At 50.3% G+C, this 24,804-nt stretch overlaps 1 protein-coding gene and 2 long non-coding RNA genes across 5 annotated transcripts in view; 1 reads left to right on the top strand and 2 right to left on the bottom strand.

Moving 5' to 3' along the window:
• Positions 1–2,726: 2,726 nt before the first annotated feature.
• Positions 2,727–7,198, bottom strand: LOC138847381 (uncharacterized). The gene is made up of 2 exons (XR_011385155.1): positions 6,882–7,198; positions 2,727–2,783 (listed from the first exon to the last, which is right to left on the bottom strand). It is a non-coding gene; the product is annotated as an uncharacterized lncRNA (long non-coding RNA).
• Positions 7,199–8,265: 1,067 nt separating this feature from the next.
• On the bottom strand, positions 8,266–16,525 carry LOC103351710 (uncharacterized). Of its 3 annotated transcripts, none has more exons than XR_007911875.2 (4): positions 16,331–16,525; positions 14,035–14,187; positions 8,675–8,821; positions 8,266–8,532 (listed from the first exon to the last, which is right to left on the bottom strand). It is a non-coding gene; the product is annotated as an uncharacterized lncRNA (long non-coding RNA). The 3 variants fall into 3 exon arrangements; XR_011385154.1 differs by having other exon boundaries at positions 8,675–8,877; XR_011385153.1 differs by lacking the exon at positions 14,035–14,187 and having other exon boundaries at positions 16,331–16,521.
• Positions 16,513–24,804, top strand: part of RNF185 (ring finger protein 185) — a 46,401-nt gene continuing 38,109 nt past the window's right edge. Inside the window, exon 1 of the mRNA XM_008272146.4 lies at positions 16,513–16,669. The gene's annotated coding sequence lies outside the window, so the exon portion shown is untranslated. The remainder of the gene's footprint in view (positions 16,670–24,804) is intronic.

A 24,804-nucleotide genomic window follows, 5' to 3' on the forward strand; every position in this document is an offset into this window, starting at 1 on the left:
TTCCTGTCCAGGGCCCAAAGGGAGGCAGGCCAGACTCCCCCCAGGCAGCCACGTCACTCAGCCCACAGGACACTGTGCCTGGCTTGCCACCGGGGTTCCCCTCGGAGGCCCCTGAGCAGAGAAGAGAGAGGCCTGAACCAGCAGGATGGGCCCTGCCCTGCACACGGAGGGCGGCCTCAGGGTTCCTCTGAGTCCCCACCCACCTGGGGTGAGGTGGGTGCCCAGGGGGGTCGGGGGCTGACCATCTGTCACCGTCTGTCTCCCTCGGGCCCCACCTCTCCGCCTCCTTTGGCTTTGGGCACTGTCTCTGTCTCTGTCTCTCTTTTTCTCATTCTCTCTCTGGTGCTAATTCTTCCCTTCTTTCTATCTCCTCCATCTCTCCCATGTGTTCTCTCTCTCTCTCTCTCTCTCTCTCTCTCTTCCTCCCTCCCTCCCTCCCTCCCTATTTCTCTTTCTCATTTTTCTGCTCGATTCTCCGTACCCCAAACTCTCTTTTCTTCTTGCTCCCAATTCTTCTATTTCTCTGCCTCCCTCTCTTAACCCCCGAACCTGCACCTGTTTGTCTTTGTTTCTCTTTCGGTTTTCTCCTCCCTTTCCTCCTCCTCCCCTCCTCCCCTTTTTTTCTACCTCCCATTTAGAACTTTGCTTCTGTGTGCACCTGCGTGTGTGTGTGCGTGTGTGTGTGTCTCCCTCTCTTCTGTGTTACCGCTCCTCCCCCTCTCCTGATTCTCCTCTTCCCCTTTCTCTGTCTGTCCCCCTGCCCACCTCCATACCGTGACTCCCGCTTCCACGTCAGGACCCCAGGCCCAGGCCCACAGAAGTCCCTGGGTGTGTCTCGCTCTTTCCCATTCATTCACCTTTTCCCAGCCATGACCAGCCCCTGCCCCTCCCTGGAGAGACAGGCAGGGTGGGGCTCCTCACTCACAGCGTGGGGTGGGGGGTGGGGGGAGGCCCAAGAAGGGGAGTGACTTGTGGGTGTCACCCAGCAGGTCAGGAGAGAAACCAGCCAGGGAGCGACAGCCTCCCCAGGACCTGGGAGACGCTTTTGTGGGTCCCCCCAAAGCTCCCCTCTTGGGGGCCTTCCTCCCCACTCCGCCCCTTGGAGCTGGCACTCCCAGGCTTACTCGAGGGCTGCTTGTGGCTCTCTGTGCCAGGAGAACAGGGTGGGCGGTGCCTCACTCCAGAACTCTCTGTGTTCATTCGAAAACAAATCATTGCCGCGTCTACTGGGTGCCAGGCACAGATCAAGACCTTGGACAGAGCCCGCTTCCGAGAGAGGTGGGGCGGGGGAAGGAAGGACAGGGAAACCCAGCCCCCGCCCCGGTGTAGTGGGGAACGGAGCCAGTGTCACTTGGATCCTCCAGGAGGCCACTGCCAAGAGTTAGAAGTGCAAGAGATTTATTGGAGGAAATGCCTGGAACCAACAAAGGGGAGGAAGCAGGATGAGGTAGGGAAAGTGTTCAGACTGTTTCAGCTCCCACATCAATGAGGAGAGAGACGGTGGGGAAGGGAGACGGGGGTGGGAGGGGGGCTCAGCCATGACCCACAGTTGAGTGCCAGCCGGGCAGCCACGCCCCCAGCTGCACCCACTCATTGGCCAGGGGCTCCCTGGGAAGACAGAGGCCCCTGCTTCAACGCTGCTCAGACAGGTGTGACTGGACACACAGCTTCTCCCTGGGGCAGGCTCTCTGCAGACCAGGAGACAGCAGGGTTCCGGCATGTAGGGAGCAAGCCCAAGAGGCAAACCCAGGCCGTGGGCTAGGGATCGGTGGGCACAGGGCCGTGCCCGGAAGATTTCTAGGTGCTCACTCACTGCCCTCCAGGAGGAGGAGCTATATTAAGTGACTCGCTTCTAGCAGATAAAATGTGCTGGGAGCGATGTAACTTCTGAGGCCTGAGCCATGAACAGCCCTGTGCTTTCTCTCTTGTGACACGCGCTCCGAGGGAGCTGGTCCCCAGGTCACAAGGATGGAGCCCTTGTGGGAGGGAGGAGTTGAGCCACGAGGAAGGAGACCCTTAACCTCCAATCAAGTCTTCAGGTGAATTCAGCCACATCTGATATTTTTAAAAAGATTTATTTAAAAGGCAGAGCAACCGGGGCTGGGCGGGGGGCGGGGGAAAAGCTAACTTCCATTCACTGGCTCACTCCCCAAATGATTATAACACCCCAGGCTGGGCCAGGCTAAAGCAGAGAGCCAGGAACTCCATCCTGGTCTCCCACATGGGTCCAGGGGCCCAAGGACTTGGGCCGTCCTCTGCTGCTTTCCAAGGCGCATTAGCAGGGAGCTGGATGGGAAGCGGAGCAGCCAGGACTCCAACCTGGCACTCTGATATGGAATACCAGAGTCTCAAGCTGTCATTTAAACCAATGTGCCCCAATGCTGGCCCCTGTTTTTTTTTTTTCTTTTGTAACAGCTTTTTTGAGATATAATCCACACGCCATGCAATTCACCCATTTAAAGTGCAATATTCAGTGGTTTTTAGGATGTTCGTGGGTGAGCAACATCACCATCATCAAATTCCAGGTCATCTCCCCGCAAAAAAAAAAAAAAAAAAAAAAAAAAAAAAAACACCTGTACCCAAGTAACAGCCATCCTTGCCTTCCTCCCTCTTCCTGTCCCTTCCCTAGTAACCACTAATCTATGCTGTGTTCCTTAGAGTTACCTGCTGTTTATTTTTCATACAGACTCATACAGCAGGTGGTCTTTTGTCATTGGCTTCTTCCATTTAGTGTAAGGTTCCCAAGGTTTATCGGCACTATTCTGTGTGTCACTCCTCCAGGCCTTAAAAAAAAAAGATTTAATTATTTATTTGAAAGTCAGAGTTACACAGAGAAAGGAGAGAGAGAGAGAGAGAGAGAGAGAGAGAGAGGTCTTCCATCTGCTGGTTCACTCCCCAGATGGCCACCATGGCCAGAGCTGTGCCGCTCTGAAGCCAGGAGCCAGGAGTGTCTTCCTCATCTCCCACGTGGGTGCAGGGGCCCAAGGACTTGGGTCATCTTCTACTGCTTTACCAGGCCATAGCCGAGAGCTGGATCAGAAGTGGAGCAGCCAGGACTTGAAGCAGCGCCCATATGGGATGCCGGCATTGCAGGTAGAGGCTTTCCCTGCTGAGCCAAAGTGCCGGCCCCTCCATGACTTGTTATGATTGGACAATATTCCACTGTGTGAAAGACTGTGGGTTTCCCCACTCGGCAGCTAATAAACACTTGAGTAATTGCCACTTTTTGGCTCTTATGAACAACTCTCCTATTTAAGGACAAATCTGTGCGTGCACATGGAATTTTATTTCTCTGGGGTCTACACCAAGAAATGAAATTGCAGGATCGTACGGGAACTCTATAGTTAGCATCCAGAAGAACTGCCAGTCTGATTTTGAAAGCAGCCCTGGCATTTCGCAGTGTGCGACAGGTTCGGATTTGTGCACATCTGCACCAACATCAGTGATCGTCTGTCTTTGTGGCCGTCCTGTTGGGAAGCTTCTCACCGGCTTCCATGTGCATCACTCTCATGGGTCATGATGTTGAGCAACTTTTCACAGTTGCTGCTTGTCCGTCTTCTTGGGAGCAACATGCTTGACTTCATGATGGTAACTTTATGAATCATAATCAGAACCATGCAGCCAAGCTACCCTTGAATTCCTAACCTTCAGAAATGGTGTGAGATTTATTTTATATATATATGCATACATATACACATATATATGTAAATTTACTTATTTATTTGAAAGGCAGAGTTACAGAGAGAAAAGAAGAGAGAGAGAGAGAGAGAGAGAGAGAGAGAGAGAATCTTCCATCTGCTGGTTCACTCCCCAAATAACCACAATGGCCAGGCCTGGGCCAGGCCAAAGCCAGGAGCCAGGAACTCCATCCAGGTCTCTCACATGGGTAGCAGGGGCCCAAGGACTTGGGCCATCTTCCCCTTCCTCCCCAGACACATTAGCAGGGTGCTGGACAAGAAGTGGAACAGCTGGGATTCAAACTGACGCTCCTAGGGGATGCTGGCTTTGCAGGTGGCGGCTTAACCTGCTGTTCCACAACTCTGGCCCCTGTAGATTGATTTTCTACCTAGGATCACAGGAGTAGCCAAGAGCTAGAGTGTAGGGGAAGCAGTATGGTAAAATAAAACAAGCCCAGGGCAGGCCTCAATTGGAGTGCTGGATTTTGTCCTTATTTTCTGTGCGAAAGGACCTTTTGGCCCTTTGGGGCTTATTGATGAAGTAGAGATGATAAGAGTGCACATGTCATGCGGTTGGCTCTGTGGCGTAGAGGGTAAAGTCGCCTGCAGTGCCGGCATCCCATATGGGTGCTGGTTCGAGTCCCAGAAGCTCCACTTCCGATCTAGCTCTCTGCTACGGCCTGGGAAAGCAGCGGAAGATGGCGCAAGTCCTTGGGCCCCTGCACCCATGTGGGAGACCTGAAAGAAGCTCCTGGCTCCTGCATTCAGATCTGCATAGCTCCAGCCATTGCAGCTGTCTAGGGAGTGAACCAGCAGATGGAAGACACCTCTCTCTCTCTCTCTCTCTCTCTCTCTCTCTCTCTCTCTCTCTGCCTCTCCCCCTCTCACGCTCGCTGTAACTCTGCCTTTCAAATAGAAAGAAGGAGACTTCAGGGCCAGAGCCAGCTGAGATGACCGTGTAACTGATTTGATATCTGGCTTCCAGGCTGCAGAGTGTGGGGCTCCTTCTATATCCCAGGAGACCCCAGCCTGTGAGCAGGGCTCCTACAAAGCACGGGCAGGCGATCCTTTACCCATATCATGGGTTCAGCCTGTGGCTCCACCTCCCCTGACGGGGCACGCTTGGGCAAGCCACTTCCTTTGGCTGAATCCCCGTACTGGCTGGGGTGATGGGATGATCGTGCCTTTACTTTTTACTTCCCAGGGGTATGACGAAGTCCAGAGAAGGGACAAGGATCTTACTGAGGGGTAGAAACCTCAGAGTCAGCAAGGAATCATGGGGAGACCCATGGGAGCAAGGGTTAGAATATGGGCCCTCAGAACTCCATCTAGCTGGACAGTGGGGCCTTGGGAACCTTGGGGTATGGGACAGCACAAATACTCCTCTTGTTCCAATGCCATTTGCCATGTCCAGTGGCAGGGTTGCCATATCAGATAGAAGTACCTAGAGGCGGTGTTTGGCTCGGCGGTGAAGTCAACACTTGGGACGCCCACATCCCACGTCAGAGTGCCACCTCATGGGCTTCCTGTTCATGTGCACTCTGGGAGCCAGCAGGCGATGGCTCAAAAGTACTTGGATCCCTGCCACCCCACTTGGGAAATCCAGATGGAGTTCCTGGCTCCTGACTTGGGCCTGACTCAGCCCCGGCTTTTGTGCGTATTTGGAGAGTGAACCAGCAGATGGAAGACCTCTCCCTGCCTGTCAAATAAAAGGAGAATAAATAGAGATGCCTCGTTAAATGTGGATTCTGGAAAACCACGGGTCACCTAAGTGTATGCTCCAAATGTTGTAATTCGTCTTTGGTTATTTGAAATTCTTTTTTTTTTTTTTCCTTTTTTGACAGGCAGAGTGGACAGTGAGAGAGAGAGAGAGAGAGAGAGAAAGGTCTTCCTTTGCCATTGGTTCACCCTCCAATGGCTACCACAGCTGGCGCGCTGCGGCCGGTGCACCGCGCTGATCCGATGGCAGGAGCCAGGAGCCAGGTGCTTTTCCTGGTCTCCCATGGGGTGCAGGGCCCAAGCACTTGGGCCATCTTCCACTGCACACCCTGGCCACAGCAGAGAGCTGGCCTGGAAGAGGGGCAACCAGGACAGAATCTGGCGCCCCGACTGGGACTAGAACCCGGTGTGCCGGCGCCACAGGCGAAGGATTAGCCTAGTGAGCCGCGGCGCCGGCTGGTTATTTGAAATTCTAAGCGAACTGGGAGCTGCCCCTTGTGTGTTCTCATGGGCTGCATCTGACAACTCCACTCGACAGGGGCGAATGAGGAGGGAACGCAGAGTGGAGGCCCAGGAAGGAGATGGGGTTGTCCAGAGCTCTGCTATTTGTCCACCTTTCATTCTACTGAGGGCTCGGGGGCTGAGGCTTGAACCTGGGCGAGATCTTAGCCCGTATGCCCTACGGGTGAGGAGCCAGCAGTTCAGAGACCTGGCTTCAGAGACCTCCCACTGCCAAAGCCAAAGACTCAAGTTCTCGCAAGCAGTTTTCTCTGTGAACTTGAACTTGCCCAAGGTCAACAGCAGCAGGGAGTCGGGGCTCAGGGCCAGTCTCTGAGCCTCCTGACACCCGGGGCTCTTCTTGCTGCTCCGAGGTCGGAATGAGGAGGCCAGGCTTGCAGTCCTGTCACGCCCACACCAGGGAGACGGGAACCAGAAGCCAGTGAGAAAGAGGGGGCAGGTGGGGTGGGGTCGGGGGCGCTGCCCCAGGCCCATGGACTTTGCTGCCACCTAGAGGAAGGCTAACACCAGTACCTCCCTGGGAAACTGCACCTGTCTGATCCCTCCTGGCTTCTTAGTCCTCCCTGTCCTGGGCTCCACCACCCTCGTATGACCCTGAACAAGCCCCCTCCTCTGCCTCTCAGTTTTCTCTCTTACAATAAGGCTTCTCCAATTGGCAGCAGGCCCAATCTTTCTAAAACACAGACCTGGCCAGGTCCCTCCCCTGTCTAAATCCAGCCCCTGCTCCCCACTCCCTGTTGGGAGCCTGGTAGGCCCTGCAGGATCTGAACCCAGCTGACCTCACCCACTCCCCACTTCTCTGGGCCAAGAACATCCTCAATCACCAGGCTGTCCCAGGGCCTTTGCACACACTCTTCCCCCTCCCTCCCCTGACTTCTTCCTACTCATGCTGCAGATGTTGGTTAGCTGTCCCTTCCAGGGAGCCCCCCCCCTGCCCCCCACCACCACCAGGATGGACAAGCGTACTTTAGGTTTCTACTGAGGACTGGGTGATGTCTCAGGGAAGGGTATGACTTGGAAGAGGTCAAATGTCAAGCCAGGAGACTCAGGGTCTGGGGGCCACATCATTGTGCACTGGATTAAGCTGCCATGTTCAATGCCTGTGTCCCATATTGGAGTTCTGGTTCGAGTTCCTGCTACTCTGCCTCTGATCCAGCTCCCTGCTACTGCACCTGGAAAACAACAGAGGATGTACTGTCACCCACAAAGAAGACCCAGATGGAGTTCCTGGCTCCTGGTTTCAGCCTGGCCCCACCCTGGCTGTCGCAGCTATTTGGATAATGAACCAGCAGATAGAATCAATCTCTCTCTCTCCCTCCCCCTCTCTCTCAACTTTGCTTTTCAAATAAAATAAATATTTAAAAAAGAAAAAAAGACTTTGTCCTTTTTAGTATGCAGACTCTACGTAGTCTTGGGGGGCAACGTGTGATTTTCAAGTTTCTGGTGTGGCCACTTCCTGGGATGTGGAGGCTGAGGGAGGACAGGTGGGGCGCAGGTTTGGGGATGGCTGACGTCTTCTGTACCCCAGGCCCTGGGCAAGTGTCGGGTTATCCACATGAGCGCTATGCAGACCTTGGCTGCCCCCTGGTGGCCTGGTGCTGGTGCCTCAGCCTGCTCTTGGCTTGAGCCATGGGTTACGTCACCCTCCTGGGCAGCACAGTCCTAGGCTCTGTCCCTTCATGACACCGAGACATTCTACCGCCACAATTACAAACAAACCAAAGCAGTATTTTTTTTTTTTGACAGGCAGAGTTAGACAGTGAGAGAGAGAGACAGAGAGAAAGGTCTTCCTTCCGTTGATTTACCCCCTAAATGTCCGCTACGGCCGGCGCTGCACCAATCCAAAGCCAGGAGCCAGGAGATTCCTCCTGGTCTCCCATGCGAGTGCAGAGCCCAAGGACTTGGGCCATCCTCCACTGCCTTCCCGGGCCACAGCAGAGAGCTGGACTGAAAGAGGAGCAACCAGGACAGAATCCGGCGCCCCAACTGGGACTAGAATCCGGGGTGCCAGCGCCACAGGCAAAGGATTAGCCTAGTGAGCTGCAGCGCCGGCCCAAAGCAGTATTTTTAATCTAAGATGAAGAATGAATAATTTAAAAAATGTATTTATTTAAGAGACAGAGGGTTCATTCCCATCAGCTGGTTCACTCCCCAAATACCTGCGGCAGCCAGGGCTTGGCCAGACCGAAGCCAGCAGCTGACAATTCAATCTGGGTTTCCCACGAGAGCGGCAAGGAGCTGAGGACTAGAGCCATCACCTGCACAATCACAGGAAGCTGGAGTTGGAAGCCCGAGCCAGGATTCGAACCCACGCACCCTGATATAGGATGCAAGCATCCTAAGAGGCATCTTTGTTTTTTAAGAGATTTTATTTGAGATGTAGAGTTACAGACAGAGAGAGGGAGAGGGAGAGGGAGAGGGAGAGGGAGAGGGAGAGGGAGAGGGAGAGGGAGAGAGAGAGAGAGAGAGAGAGGTCTTCCATCCACTGGTTCACTCCCCAGATGGCCGCAACAGCTGGAGCTGGGACGATCCAAAGCCAGGAGTCATGAGCTTCTTCCGGGTCTCCCATGCAGGTGCAAACCTGTTTTCTTGGCATCCCAACACTGAACTCAGCCTCCTAGTGAGAGGCAGAAGACATGGACTCTGAGCTTTCCTGGGGGCAGGGAGCTTAGGGCAGGGGTGCAGTGGGCTTCAGTCTGACCCCAGAACCCCACAGAGAGAATGAGAGGCACCTGACAGCCAGGGTCCCGGCGACATACCTGAAGGCACACGGAGAGGACCCGCCTACTTGCTCCAGAATCAGCAACAAACGAGGCCACACTCCCATCTGTCCACCTCCTCCGTGGAAAGGTTGGGGCCGGGGTTTCACTGGTTTATTCTCACTCCTGTCCACACACAGGATCTTCCTTTAGGATGACAGGGTAACCTGGAGTGAGGCTTGGCCCAAGCAACCTTCTGGCTCCTGCCAGGCAAAGGCTCAGGATGAGACATTGGTTTCCCAGAGTGGAGTGGTTCCAGAATCCTTTCTCCCTGAACCGAACGGATAAGAAAAACGAGGCCCAGGGAAAGGCAGGGACCTGGGAGGCCTGAACGACCAAATAGGCCCCAGGGCCCTCTCGGACCCCACCCTGCTCACACGGCAGGTGAACATCTGAGGCCTCCGGGTCTGGCACCCCCAGAGGCTCTACGAGGGCTCTTCAAAACATTCATGGAGGGCCCATTGTGGCCCAGAGGGTAAGCCATCACTCGCAACCCTGGTGGTCCAGAGCAGAGCGCTGGTTCAAGTTCCAGCTGCTCTGCTCCCTACCCAGCATTCCTGGGAAGGCAGTGGCTAATGGCCCAAGTTTTGGGGTCACTGCTTCTCATGTGGGAGACACAGATGGAAGTCGTGGGGCCTGCCTTCAGTCTGCCCAGCTGATGCGGTCATTTGGGGAGTGACCAACAGATGGATGAAGTCTCTCTCTCTCTGTTATTCTGACTTTCAAATTTATTTTAAATGAGAAAGAGGGAGGGAGAGAGAGAGAGAGAGAGAGAGAGAGAATCTTTTATATGCTGGTTCACTCCCCAAGTGCATGCAACAGCTGGATCTGAGCCAAGATGAAGCCCGGAGCCAGGAGCTCCAGCCAGGTCCCCTACATGGGTGGTAGAGATCCAAGCACTTGGGCTTTATTTCTCACCACAATCTCCATCACATTTGAGATACTTTTGTAAGCAATGAAACAAATCATTTCGTCTGAATCCTGGGGAAGGTAGCCATGTCCAATATAGTCTTTTTCACATTACCAACTGAAGAAAACTAAGTGCTCTCCAAAGATTTTTTTTCCCCAAAGGTTAGGAAATAAAGGACTGGTATTGTGGCACAATGGGTTAAGCTGCCACCTGCAATCCTGGCATCTCACAGGAGCACCAGCTCGTGACTCCTGGTTGCTGTACTTCTGATCCAGCACCCTGCTAATGCACCTGAGAAAGCAGCAGAAGATGACCCAAGTCCTTGGGCTCCTGCCACCCATGTGGGAGATCTGGAAGAAGCTCCTGGCTCCTGTCTGGTCCAGCCCCAGATGTTGCAACCATCTGGGGAGTAAACCAGTGGATGAAAGATCTCTTCTTCTCTCTGTGGAACTCTGCCTTTAAAATAAACAAATAAACCTTATTTTTAAAAAAAATTAGAAAACAAAAACAAGTCAGATGGAGACAAATCAGGACTGTAAAGTGGAAGCCTAGTGATTTCCCACCAAAACTCGCACACAGTTGTTCTTGTTTGACGCACGGAATGAGCAGGAGCAATGTTACGATGTTATGGTGGAGAAGGACTCTGATTTCCCCAGGTGTTTTTCCGCTGAAGGTGTTTTTCCAACTTTCTCAAAACACTCCTAATCGCAGATGTTACTGTTCTTCAGCCTTCCAGAAGGTCAATCAACATAATGCCTTGAGCATTCCAAAAGAACTGTTGCCTTGACCTTTGCTTCCGGCAGGTCTGCTTCTGCTTTGACTGGGCCACTCCCATCTCTTGACAGCCATTGCTTTGATTGTACTTTGTCTTCAGGGTCCTATTGAAAAAGCACCCCCCCCCATTTTTTTATTTCTCTTACAATTTTTTGAAAAAATGCTTCAAGATCTTGGTTCCACGTGTTTAGAATTTCTATTGAAAACTCCACGCTTGTCTGCAGCAGTTTTGGTACCTGTAAAGTAGTAAGTTCCCTCTGCTTCAGCTTTCCTGTAATAACTGGGCAAGCTGAACCAACTGAAGTGTCTGGGTGTTGGTTATTGTTTCTGCTGTTCGTTGCTGGCCCTCTTCAGTGAGGGCACAGGCAAGATGAACTTTTCCTTGCAAATTCATGCGGATGGTCTGCTGCTGTGGGCTTCATCACCGATGTCCCATCTGAAATGGCTGGAGCTGGGCCAATCTGAAGCCAGGAGCCAGGAGCTTCTTTCGGGTCTCCCATGCAGGTGCAGGGGCCCAAGGACTTGGGCCATCTTCCACTGCTTTCTCAGGTCATAGCAGAGAGCCGGATCAGAAGTGGAGCAACTGGGACTTGAACCGGCGCCCATATGGGATGCCAGCACTGCAAGCAGCAGCTTTACTCACAGTGTCAGCCCCCAAGCAGGTGTCTTGCCTTGACTTCTCTTTTGTTTTCTTTTTTTTTTTTTTAACTATGTTGAGGCACAGGTGGTTGGTTCAGCAGTTAAGATGCCACTTGGATACCCACATTCCATGTTGGAGTACCTGGGTCTCGAATTCCAGCTCCAGTTCTGATTCCAGATTCCTGCTAATGCACACCTTGAGGGCAGCAGGTACTGGCTTAAGTAGTTGGGTCCATACCTCTCACATGAGAGGCCTAGACAGAGTTCCTGGCTTAAACCTGGCTCAGCGCCAGCTGCTGTCATTTGGAGAATGAACCAGCAAGTAGTAGATCTCTCTCTCTCTCTCTTCTCTCTCAAATAATGACTATATAAAAAATTTAAAAGAAAATTTAAAAAGTATGTTGAAAGCTCACTCTATCCTTAGCCTATTCTAAGTATCCTCACAACCTTCTGAGGTAGAAATAAATCAGAACACATCTGTGGTTAGACAAGTTGGGATTATCATTTGATCTGGGAAGGTAGGGAGGTAGCAAGATATGAACCATGAGAAACAATTCAGTATCTCAGCAGCACTGTAAGAAAGGCTGGGTAGAATTCCGGCTGTGTCAGGAGATTTTGAGGAGGGTTTAAGGAAGTGGGGCTTTGATCTGGATTGGGTACAGCCAGTGGAAAGCTTAATACATCTTATTTAGAAGGAGAGAAGGGTAGGCTAAGGCTAAAGCTGTTGTCTTTAGTTGTGGATAGGCAGATGTTTCGTCTGGGTTCAAACATTCATTTTTTTTAAAGGCATTATTTATTATTTCTTTGAAAGGCAGAGTTAGAGAAAGAGCGAGAGAGAGAGCGAGAGCTCTTCTATCTGCTGTTTCACTCCCTGAATGGCCACAAGTGAAGTCAGGAGCCTGGAATTCCATCCAGTCTTCTGGTACTTTAGCAGGGAGCTATAGCAGAAGTGGAGCAGCCGAGACTCCATCTAGCAGACATAAGGGATTCTGGCATTGCAGGTGGTGGCTTAATCTACTGCACCACAACACCACTCCCAGTTCAGACATTCTTACAGAGGGATCTTGCTATCATCTTGACCCATCATGGTCACAGGTTGATGTTTTATGAGATTTTTATGTTCAACAAGAGAACACCGAAGTTAAGCAGTGAGTGCCAGACCTCCAGCATGTCAGGGGCTGCTTTTCTGTTTCTCAAAACATAGACTCAAATCCAGATTTGTGTGATGACAAAAGTCCTTCATGTTACTGCGTATTCAGAACAAACTCAGAAGGTTGTTGGCAGATTTCACTACGAATTTATTTCACCTACTACATTCATCTCCTACTCAGGTCCAGTTTCTATCAGTCCCTGGATTAACTGTTGGCACTTAATAAATGTTTGTTCAGTGGGGCTAGTGTCATGGCTTAGAGCGTGAAGCCACTGTGTATGATCCCAGCAGACCACACTGGAGTGCCAGTTGAGTCCCAGCTGCTCTGTTTCCCATCCAGCTACTGATAATACACCTGGGAAGGCAGCAGAAGATGGCCTAAGTGCTTGGATCCCTGCCACCCACGTGGGAGAAGCTCCTGGCTCCTGGCTTCAAACTGACCCAGCCTTTGCTATTACAGCCATTTGGAGGGTAAACCAGAGATAGAAGATCTCTTCTCTCTGTCTCTCCCTCTCTGTCATTATTCTTTTCACATAAAAAAATCTTTAATAAATAGACAAATAAATGTTTATAGAGTAAACGGAATGGTGAAGATAATGGCCAAGAACTCCATGGTGCTGGCTCTGTGGCGTAGTGGGTAAAGCCGCTGCTTGCAGTGCTGGCATCCCATATGGGTACCAGTTCACGTCCTGGCCGCTCCACTTCTGATCCAGCTCTCTGCTGTGGCCTGGGAAAGCAGTAAAAGATGGCCCAAGTATTTAGGCCCCTACACCTGCGTGGGAAGACCCAGCGGTAGCTCCTGGCTCCTGGCTTCAAATTGGCACAGCTCTGGCTGCTGCAGCCAATTGGGAAGTGAACCAGCAGATGGAAGACATCTCTACGTCTCTCTCTCTCTCTGCCTCTCCTCTCTGTGTAATTCTTTCAAATAAATAAATAAATCTTTAAAAAAAAAAAAGAACCCCAGAGAACCACTCTTTGGGTGTGTTGCTGTGGACTCGTTCTGAGAGGAGGAGCATGGTGGGGACAAGAGGCACAGAGTCACCACACAGACTCCGGGAGCAGGAGCGTTGGAATCCAGGGCCTGAATTCTGCATCCGTTCCTACATTAATGGCAAACACGCAGGTGGGATGGGGTTTAGCAGCTGCCCTGAGAGCCTGGGGTCTGCCACAAACATGGAGATCCTCACTGGGTGTGGATGGGATGACCTCGCATGGGTTATTGCCTCGAGTTCATCTAAGTTCATCCCACGGATATTTGAGGGGTGTCTGACTAGGCATTGCTGCATTGTCTGCTGTCATGTCATTTTCACTGTCAGAGTTCTCTCTCCCTAAGTCATCAACTGTTGTCTGTGAGGCAGAGGCCTGGAGTGACAGGCTCTTATCACTCACAGATTCATTATGTTTGGTAATCTGTGTGGGTTTCTGAGAGGGGGGTATCTTCCCCATGTTTGAGTACTTAAGAGCAGCACGCCACGCCAACTCTAGCCAAAGGAAAGACACCTCAGCGGCTGATGGCATTCTGCAAGGGTTTCCCTATGTTAGATGAACAGACAGTGGTGCATCAGATCGTAAGTATGTCCTGTACTTAGTGGGGGACTTCCTTGATTCATTAGGTCAAGGCAGTATGCTCACATGGTGTCTCCAGAGCGTCACCTCTTTCAAGCAAGGGAAAATGACTTGGTTCCAAATTCTGGAATGATCAGTCCCTTACGTTAATTCAAATCGAAAGTAAAAGGAGGAGCCAAGAAGTGGGGATATGCTTCTGGGCAGTGTGTGCCTAACCTGGGGTCACTTCGATCGAGGACAAGGACAAGGAAAGGGGCATAGGAGGGGGTTCTGTGTTCACGCTCAAGAACCGAACAGCACACAAAACACCGAGGGGCTTACTTGCCAAAATCAAGGGGGGTTCTCGCCAAGTCTGACACTTTCTCCTTCAGTCACGTTGGGCGCCAGATGTTGAGGTTGATTTGTTCTGAGAAGAGGAGGAGAACTAGCACGGTGGGGGCAAGAGGCGCAGAGTCACCACACAGACCCCGGGAGCTGGGTGAAAGCCGGCCAGAGGTGAGCAGCATGCAGACTCTTTTATTTCAGTTGGTACAGCAACTTATATAGCCAAGGCATCCAATCCGGTCAAGGGGCGGTCTATGCCCTAACCAATCATAGCCTGTTGCCAGGCAGGCTTTGTTGTCAGCAGCCATCTTGGCATGGCCTTATTCCACGTCTCTCTCTCTCTGCCTCTCCTCTCTGTGTAACTCTTTCAAATAAATAAATAAATCTAAAATAAATAAATAAATAAATAAAAGAACTCCAGAGAACCACTCTATGGGTGCAAATCGCAGCTCCGTCAACTATCAAGGTATGATTTGATAGAATACACATTAACAGCTAACCCATGAACATAGTACAGTTTGGTTAGTTGTCTCAATATTATCCATTATAGTTATTCCAGTTTAGAATAACACCTCACACTTTCCTGTCATGATTCTTAATTCTCCTTTAAACTGGGGCAGTCCCTCAGTTTTCCATTTCACTGACAGTTATTTTGTAGTGTCCCTCGATTTGGATGTATTTGATGCCTATTCATGCGATTTGGACTATGCACGTTTCACAGAGATACCACAGAACATACGTTGTGTCCTTCTAAGTATGCTAAAGTAGCAAGGTAGACATAAGCGTATGTGTGCAAGAGGGGCCAAAGAAAATGGAATTTTTAAAGAAAATGAATTTATGTGCAATGGAATGAGGAGATAAGCTCTGAAAGCAGACCAACAATCACACCTAAAGTAATCACTCTTGTTCAATAACTCCGTTAGATGGGTTTCAGGGCCAGCACCGAGCTCAATAGGCTAATCCTCCACCCAGCGGCGCCGGCACACTGGGTTCTAGTCCCGGTCAGGGCGCCGGATTCTTTCCCGGTTGCCCCTCTTCCAGGCCAGCTCTCTGCTATGACCAGGGAGTGCAGTGGAGGATGGCCCAAGTGCTTGGGCCCTGCACCCCAGGGGAGACCAGGAGAAGCACCTGGCTCCTGGCTTCGGATCAGCGCAGTGCGCTGGCCACAGCGTGCCAGCCATGGCGGCCATTAGAGGGTGAACCAACGGCAAAGGAAGACCTTTCTCTCTGTCTCTCTCACTATCCACTCTGCCTGTCAAAAATAAAAAAATAAAAATAAAAAAAGAGTATGTAGAGATAAAAAAAAAAAAAAAAAAGATGGGTTTCAGCCCTGTCCCTGGGTGCCGCTTAGGGGAATCTCCCCTGCCCTGCACCAACAGGGCTATTAGGTCCAATAATACTGTGCTGGGAGGCTTTTTGGAAACTCCATATCCAGCCAACTCCCCTACCCAGTAATTTCTCATCAGAGGGAGGAGAGGAAGAGAAATAGGTGGATCCACACTTATATCCATAAAAAAATCCAGTTCAAAATGGACTAGACACTCAATTCTTTTCTGAGTCACCTGCCTGGTCTGAGTCTCCCATCTGTGTAGCAGGGACCCAACCACCTCCAGCCATGACCTGCTGCCTCCCAGTCAACATTAGTAGGAAGCCGGAGTCAGGAGTAGTGCCGGGATTCAAACCCACTCTGAAGTGCATGCAGGTGTTCCAAGAGATATCTCATCCACAAGGCGGACACTATTACTGTGTAAATACCCTGCTTCCCTTACTTCGCCATTCATTATTGCTATTCTAAATCCAACATGTTTAGTCATCGGTATTCTGCTGAAAGGAAGAGTTTCTTTCTCTCCAATTATTTGTTCACATATTTACTTTAGTAAAGACTCATGGAGTATTATTCACTTAGTTATACTCTACTACTTTTTTTTTAATAAGTTGTGTCTTTTTAAAAGATTTATTTATTTATTTAATATTTAAAAGGCAGAGTTACACAAAGAGAGAGGAGAGGCAGAGACAGAGGGGTCTTCCATCTGCTGGTTCACTCCCCAATTGGCCGCAATGGCTGGAGCTGCGCCAATCCGAAGCCAGGAGCCAGGAGCTTTCTCTGGGTCCCACGCGCAGATGCAGGGTGCTTTCCGGCAATAACAGAGAGCTGGACTGGAAGTAGAGCAACCGGGTCTCGAACCGGCACCCATATGGGATGCCAGCACTTCCGGCCAGGGCTTTGACCCGCGGCGCCACAGCGTCGCCATCGCCCCCCACCCCCCATCATTCTTATTAGCATCATCCTTACATGCTGGTACAACAAGATGTTCCAGGTTTATCCGATACTTTCCGAAACAACTTTTCCTTCAAGCAGCCCCAACCCCCAGCTCCCCTGAAAAACCGCCTCCTGCCGGCAAGCGGAACCTTAAAGCCCCTCTCCTGGGCCGGAGAACAACGCGGCGGACAAGCCTTTTCCGGTTAGGGCCGGAAGTCCTTCGGAAAGGGGCGGTTCCGTGTCAGGTGATCAGAGTTCGCGTAGGAGGGGTCAGAGGTCCGATCCTAAAGACTGACGGGGCGGTAGGACCGGCCAGTCGCGGACAGACCGACAGCCTGGCACGGCCTTGGAGGCGATAGCTCCGCGGAGGAGGTACGAGAGGGGCTGGGGAAGCTGCAGGGGCCGTCGAGAATGGGGGACGGGGACGGGAGCCCCAATTCTGAGGCTCGCGGGCTGCGACACCCGAACCCGGGGGCCCAAGCCCAAGCCCGGGGTTCTCCGCCGCAGAAGGAAGGTCGGCTGGCGTTGTAGTGTTCCGTCTCCTGATCACAGGGTGGGGAAACTGAGGCCTTGAGAACGGGAATTGCTCCCATGAGTTCTTTCCGGCCCGGGCCGGGAGCGGGGGGCGCACCCTGACCCCTTTCTGCCTCACGCGGGGCCGCCTCTGTCTCTTGTCGGGGTGCGTGGAGCGAGCTGGAGCCGAGGCGGGAAGGCCGAGACCGCGGAGCGTGAGGAACCGCACTGGGCTGAAAGAGACTCGGGTTCGAGTTCTGGGCCAGATGTCTTCGCTGGACTGCGCCTCAGCCTTCTCATTTGTAAAATGGGGGCAGTGTGCCCCCAGATATGGTCCTTAGCACCTTGTGTTTTGAAACCGCCTGGGATGCCGGCTTGACAGTTCCGGACTCGAATCGGACATCTGGCTTGGAGTCTGGGCGGGAACCTGGGGAGCCTAAGGCTTGCGAGTCCTGTCCACACGGCTGTTTGGCGCCGGTTCATTCTCTGCGCCTGGCTGCGCGGAGTGCTGGGTCCTTGTTCCTGGCTTGACAGCAACTGAAGGCAGTTCGGGAACTTTGAACGGACTGGGCGGTTTAACGTGGACAAGAGAGCACTCGCTAGAACAGAGCTGTCTTTAAAAACCGGAGGGGGAAAAAAAAAAGTTAGGGTGAAGTGGGCTTCTGCTTTGTCTTTAAGGCAGAATTAGGAGCGGGCAGTAGGTGGATTCTACAGAAAGATTTTTACTTGGGAGAGTGGTCAGAGATGACCAGCGGTAGAATGGATTGGCTGCAAGGGTTGCAGGGAACATACAGGTGTTGGGCAGAAGTCCCTTCCAAGATCTCTGATTCTGAGTAGTTATTTTGCAGCTTTCTGGTGCTGACTCAGCCCCCGAAGTGTGACTTTTTATTTTATTATTATTATTTGCTCTGCTCTTGACATCCCCCCCTGCAGTAAGTGAGGCCGACACGCCTGCCCTTATGTAATCTCTTCCTGGTTGGCCTGTGCACCATCCTTCTTTTCGAGGACTTTGGAATGACCCAGTATCTGATAGATGTTTGTTATGAATAACTAAACAGGGTCCCACCCCATCCAGTTAGTAGCTTATTTTTTAAGAACAACTTGGAAATGGCACTGAAGACCTTGTATTTGACCAGGAGAAGGCAGTGAGTTTTTGGGTCACAGAGCCGAGGGGCCGAGAGTGGAAAGGTCTCTTCAGGTTGTTTAGGCCAGCCTTCTCCCTGGAATATTCTCCCTCTTTAATTCTCTCTTCAGCATTGTCTATATAGACGTGGATTTTTGCATGGAGGGTAGCTTTAAATTTTTTTTTTTTTAGATTTATTTGTTTATTTGAACTGCAGAATGACAGAGTATGCACGAGCAAGGTCAAGATGTATTTTCCACCCACTGATTTCACTCCCCAAATGGCCACAAGAGTCAGGACTGAGCCAGGCGGAAGCCGCGAGCCAGGAGCTCCATGTAGGTGGCAGGGGCCCAGGCACTTGGGCCACCATCTGTTGCCTTCCCAGGTGCATTAGCAGGGAGCTGGATTGGAAGTGGAGCAGCCAGGACCCAGTGTGAGATGCTGGCGTCTCAAGCAGCGGCTTAGCCCACTGCAGCGCCACGCTGGCCCTATAGGCTGGCTTTCTGTCCAGTAGGTAGAACCATCCTTTTATTGCCCTGACTTGCCATCCCACCTCCCTGTAATCTGCACGTGATGCTTCTCGCTTATTTTTAGTTTTCTAATCAAACATCAGATTTCCTCACCTTGTGGCTTTACCCAACTCCAAGTAGATCACTTTTCCAATGCCTGTTTCGAAACGCTTATGTTGTCTTATGGAGCACAGATTCCATATTATGACCAAATTCTGCTGTTGCTCCCCTCAACCCCCAAACAAAAAGGGTTGAAGTTGAGCCAAAACCTGCCCTTGTTTATCCTTATGTTTGTGTTTCTCAAGATTAAAAAAAAAAAAAAAAAAAGTTGTGAAATGCTGTCTCAGATGTTATCCAGGTGATAGGTACAATACTCTTTTTTTTTTTTTTTTAAAGATTTGTTTACTTATTTGAAAGGCAGAGCTACACAGAGAGAAAGAGAGACAGAGATTGTCCTAGCTGGTTCACTCCCTAAATGGCTGCAGTGGCCAGGGCTGGATCAGGCCAAAGCCAGGAGCTTCATCTGGGTCTTCCACATGGGTGCAGGGGTCCAAGTACTTGGGCTGTCTTCTGCTGCTTTCCCGGGTGTGTTAGCAGGGAGCTGGATTGGAAGTAGAGCAACCGGGACTTGAACTGGTGCCCATATGGGATGCCAGCACTGCAGGCAGCAGCTAATCCACTTTGCCACAATGCCAACTCCAAAATACTCCTTTTTTTTTTTTTTTAAGATTTATTTATTATTTAAAAGTCAGAGTTACACAGAGAAGCATGGGGAGGGAGGGGTCTTTCATCTGCTGGTTCACTCCCTAATTGGCCGCAACAGCCGGAGCTGGGCCGATCCGAAGCCAGGAGCCAGGAGCTTCTTCCAGATCTCCCACGTGGGTAGCAGGGGCCCAAGGACTTGGGTTATCCTCTACTGCTTTCCAGGCCATAGCAGAGAGCTGGATCAGAAGTGGAGCAGCTGGGACTTGAACTGGTGCCCATATGATATGCCAGCACTATAGGTGGCGGCCTTACCTGCTACTCCACAGCGCCAGCCCCCTGAAATACTCTTGATTTGTTGGAGTTTTTAGAACATCTCATTTCCTTTTAGAGAAGTACGTGAATTAGTGTTTTTGTAAGGGTGTTCTTCAGGCTACTGGTCTGAAGGAGTGTTTCTGAATAAAGGGTTCGAAGGCGAAAATAAGTTTGGGGAAAATGACATGACATTCGTATCAGTCGGCTTTAAGTGACTACAGTAAAAACCTGGAGAGAAAACTGCTTAGGAAGGAGAGTTCACTTTGGCTCCTGGTTCTGGAAGTTCACAGTCCAAGACTGAGGCTCTGTTGATTTGGCCTGTGATTAGGCCACTTGGCAGCAGCAGAGCCTTGTGGAGGAAGGATCATGGCAAGCCAGAGAGCAGACAGGCTGTGTCCCACTAGGCTTTACAACCAACCCTCTCTCCAGAGTTACCTTCTCGGGGCTGGCATTGTGGTGCAGTGGGTTAAGCTGCCACCTGTGATGCCAGAACCCCATACTTGAGCCTGTTCAAGTTCTGTCTGTTCCTCTTCTGATCCAGCTTCCTGCTAATGTGCATGGGAAGGCAGCAGACAATGGTCGAGTGCTTGGGCCCCTGCCACCCACATGGGAGATCGGATAGAGCTCCAGGCTCCTGACCTTGGCCAGTTGTAATCATTTGGGGATTGATCCAGTGCATGGGAGATCTCTCTCTCTTTAAAGAATTATTTTTTATTTATTTGAAACACAGTTAACATAGAGAAGGAGAAGCAGAGAGAGAGAGAGGTCTTCCATCCTCTGGTTCACTCCCTAGATGGCCGCAATGGCCGAAGCTGCGCCGATCCAAGCCAGGAGCCAGGAGCCTCTTCCAGGTCTCTCACAGGGTGCAGGGGCCCAAGGACTTGGGCCATCTTTCACTGCTTTCCCAGGCACATTAGCAGGAAATTGGGTCAGAAGTGGAGCAGCCAGGGCTCTAAGGGGCACCCACATGGGATGCTGGCATTGCAGGTGGCTGCTTTCCTGGCTATACCATAACAACACCAGTCCTGAGCATTACCTTCTGAGGACATGCCTCCAAAGGACGTCTGACGACCTCTCGCTAGACCCCACCTCTAATCACCGTAATCAGATTCCGTCTTCTCCATACTATTATGACTTTGGGGTTTAAACAGCTGGGTGAGTTTGAGAGCCAAATTCTATTCAGACCATAACATCATTATCATTTCTTGGAGTTTCTCAGAGTATAGAACCACATTATAGGCACTAAGAGATCATGAAGTAAAGAGATGGACTGTAAGCCAGGATAATAACTTATCTCACTTAATCTGGGGTTGCCAAATTTATGTAATGTGAAACCTTTTAAAAAATTGAAGCAGGGGCCAGCTCTGTGGTGGAGTAGGTTAAGCCTCTACCTGTGGTGCCGGCATACCATATGGGCTCCAGTTAGAGTCCTGGCTGCTCCACTTCCGATCCAGCTCTCTGCTAATGTCCTGGGAAACTGGTAGAAGATGGCCCAAATGCTTGGGCCCCCATGCCCATGTGGCAGACCCAGATGATGTTTCTGGCTCCTGGCTTTGGATCAGCAGGTCCCCGGCCATTGTGGCCATTTGGAGAGTGAACCAGTGGATAGAACATCTCTTTCTGTCTCTCCCTCTCTCTGTCTGTAACTCTGCCTTTCAAAAAATAAGTAAAAATAATTCTTTAAGAAAAAAAACGAAGCATACATTAGCAAATTCTGACCTAGAATTGGGGTCTGCAGAACAGCCTATGAACCAAATCTGGACAAATCCTCCCCACCCCTTTATTTTTATGGACTGTGAGCTAACAGTGGTTTTTCCATTTTTTAAAAGTTTTGTTTTATTTGGAATGTAGAGTGAAAGAGATTTTCCATCTTCTGGTTTGCTCCCCAAATGCCTGCAACAGCCAGAGCTGGGACAGGCTGAAGCCATGAGCCCGAAACTCCATCTGGATCTTCTACATGAGTAGCAGGGACCCAAGTACTTGAGCCGTCGTCTGCTGCCTTCCCAGGTGCATCAGCAAGTAGCCAAGTAGCCAAGATGCAAACTGGCACTCTGACATGAGATGTGGCCATCCTAAGCAACAGTTTCACTCGCTGCACAACACCACCCACTCCTGGTTTTTCCATTTTTAAGTGGAGAATAAATTAAAAGAAGAATAATAACATATGTAAAAGTCATAGGCAATCAAACTTCAGCCCCATCCATTTATTTACACATTGGTGTTGGCTGCTTTAATGCTACAACAGTGAAATTGATGTTACAACAAAACCATATGGTCTACCTAGTGTAAAGTATGTACTGTATGACCTTATGTATGTTTTCTTAATTTTTTTATCTAAAAAATAATTTAAACCTGAAAAAGCTTACAAAAGTAAACCACAAACTTCCTGTATACCCTTCATATAACTTCCCCTACTGTTAGCACTTTTCTTTTCTTTTTTTTTTTTTTTTCCAAAAAGATTTGTTTATTTATTTGGAAGGCAGAAATAGAGAGCTCTTCTATTGCTGGTTCACTCCCCCAATGACCCCAGTGGCTGGTTCTGAGCCAAAGCCAGGAACCAGGAGCTTCTTCAGGTCTCCCACATGGGTGCAGGGGCCCAAGCACTTGAACCATCTTCCACTATTTCCCAGGTGTATTAGCAGGGAGCTGGATCAGAAATGAAGTAGCCAGGACTTGAACCGGCACTCAGATGAGATGCCAGCAATGCAGGCCGGAGGCTTAACCTTCTATGCCACAGTACTTTTCATATTGTATTAAAATTATCTAAAGAAGAAATTTAACATTGGTGTAATACTAACAAATCTATAGGTCAGTTGTCCAATGTATGTCTTTTTTCTGTTCCAGGAGCCAGTCCAAGATCCACGTCATATTTAATTGTCAAGCCTCTTAGTCTTTTTAAATCTGAGCCAGTTCCTCTGTCTTTTTTTCTTTCCTACTTGTAAACTTTTGAATAGGACTGGTTGTATTTTCAGAGATATTCACAATATCATCAGATTCACCATATAAACTGTATAATTTAGTGGTTTTTTTTTTTTTTTTTTTTTTGACAGGCAGAGTGGACAGTGAGAGAGAGAGACAGAGAGAAAGGTCTTCCTTTGCCGTTGGTTCACCCTCCAATGGCCGCCGCGGCCGGCGCGCTGTGGCCGGCGCACCGCGCTGATCCGGTGGCAGGAGCCAGGAGCCAGGTGCTTTTCCTGGTCTCCCATGGGGTGCAGGGCCCAAGCACCTGGGCCATCCTCCACTGCACTCCCTGGCCACAGCAGAGGGCTGGCCTGGAAGAGGGGCAACCGGGACAGAATCCGGCGCCCCGACCGGGACTAGAACCCCGTGTGCCGGCGCCGCTAGGCGGAGGATTAGCCTAGTGAGCCGCGGCGCCGGCTTTTAGTGGGTTTTAGTATAGTACAAGATTGTACAGCAATCACCACTAATTCCAGTATATTTTTACTATCTCAAAAGGAAACTCTGTACATGTTAGCAGTCACTCCCTATTCTACCCCCTTCCCATCTCCTGGCAACCACTAATCTCTTTGTTTCTGGATTTGTCTCTTCTGGACATTTAATGTAAATGGGCCCATACAATATGTGGCCTTTGGTGTCTGGCTTCTTTCATGAAGTGCAGTGTTTCCTAGGTTCATCAGTATTGCATTCCTTTTATTCATTCCTTTTATTACCAGTACTCATTCCTTTTATTACCAGTACTTCATTCCTTTTTGTTGTTCAGTAATATTCCATTGTAAGAATATACCACATTGTGTTTATCTGTTGGTTTATTCATCAGATGATATTTAGGTTACCACTTTTTGGTAATTATGAATAATTCTGCTGTGAACATTTGAGTACAAGATTTTGCTAGAATATATATATATTATTTTTTAAGATCTATTTATTTTGGGGCTGGCACTGTGGATTAGCAGGTAAAGCTGCCGCCTCTGGCGCCAGCATCCCATATGGGCACTGGTTCGCATCCTAACTGTTCTACTTCCAATCCAGCTCTTTGCTATATCCTGGGAAAGCAGTAGAGAATGGCCCAAGTGCTTGGGCCCCTGCACCCACAGGGGAGTCCTGGAAGAAGCTCCTGGCTTCTGACTTCAGATCAGCTCAGCTCCAGCTGTTGTGGCCATTTGGGGAGTGACACAGCAGATGGAAACCCTCTCTCTCTTTCTCTCTCTCTCTCTCTGCTTCTGCCTTTCAAATTATCTGAAAAGCAGAGTTGGGGGGAGGGAGTGGGCGAGAAGAGACAGATACTCCATTTGCTGGTTCATTCCCCAAATGGCCATAATGGCCAGAGCTGGGCCAGTCTGAAGTCAGGAGCCAGGAGCTTCCTCCGGGTCTGTCATGTATTAGCAGGGGCCCAAGCACTTGGGCCATCATCCACTACCTTCCTAGGTGCATTAGCAGGAAACTGGATCAAAATGGAGCAGCCAGGTCTCGAACTGGCACCCATATGGGTGCCAGCAGTGCAGGCGGAGGCCTCACCCGCAACGCCACAGCGCAGGTCCTGGAACATTTTTTCAGTTTTCTTGGATGTATATGCGGGGTTGGAATTGCCAGGTCATGTGACAACTCTATATTTAACTTTCTGAGGAACTGCCCAACTATTTTCCATAGTGGCTGCACCATTTGACATTTGCACTGAGAATATGTCAGGGTTCCAACTCCTCCACATCTTCATCAACACTTGTTATTGCCCGTTTTAAAAATTACATCTACCCTCTACTTTGTGGTTTTGATTGGTGCTTCCCTAATGACTGACATTGTTTAGCATCTTTTCAGGTGCCTGTTAGCATCTGTCTTAGAGAAAAGTGTCTTCAGATCCTTTGCCCATTTCATAATTGGGATATATGTCATTGTGTGCAGTGTTAAATCAATCAACAGTTGAGGTAACTAAGAGTGAGTGGAAGTGCAGAACCTGGGGCGCTGCCAGTAAGTCCCCGCTCTGAACATAGTTGCTTTTGGGAATGCTGAGGCACAGAGCAGATTGGCCATTTGAGACTGGGAGCTTTGCAGCGCTGGGTGCTCATGATCGAATGGGATGGGTACTACTTATGATCAGAAACAGCATCATCAAAGATAGGGTAGGGTAGGGCCCCTGGAGGCTCCTGCCTCCTCTCTGGGGCTATGCTGGTGTGTAGGTGCCGGCAGGAGTAAAGGACGGAGTGGTGGTTTGGAATGCTCAGAACTGGCGGTAGTCAGGCAGCTCCGGCCCAGAACACCAGTGTCTGTCCGTCCCCACCGCGTTTGGCCAGAACTTAACCATCTTGAACACGTACTCTAAAACAGACAAGCCCAGTAATTCTGAAAGTAATGTCTGCACATGTAGACATTTCAGAGGATACAGAAAGTCC

Source organism: Oryctolagus cuniculus, chromosome 21, assembly GCF_964237555.1.
Source record: "Oryctolagus cuniculus chromosome 21, mOryCun1.1, whole genome shotgun sequence".
Classification (NCBI taxonomy): domain Eukaryota; kingdom Metazoa; phylum Chordata; class Mammalia; order Lagomorpha; family Leporidae; genus Oryctolagus; species Oryctolagus cuniculus.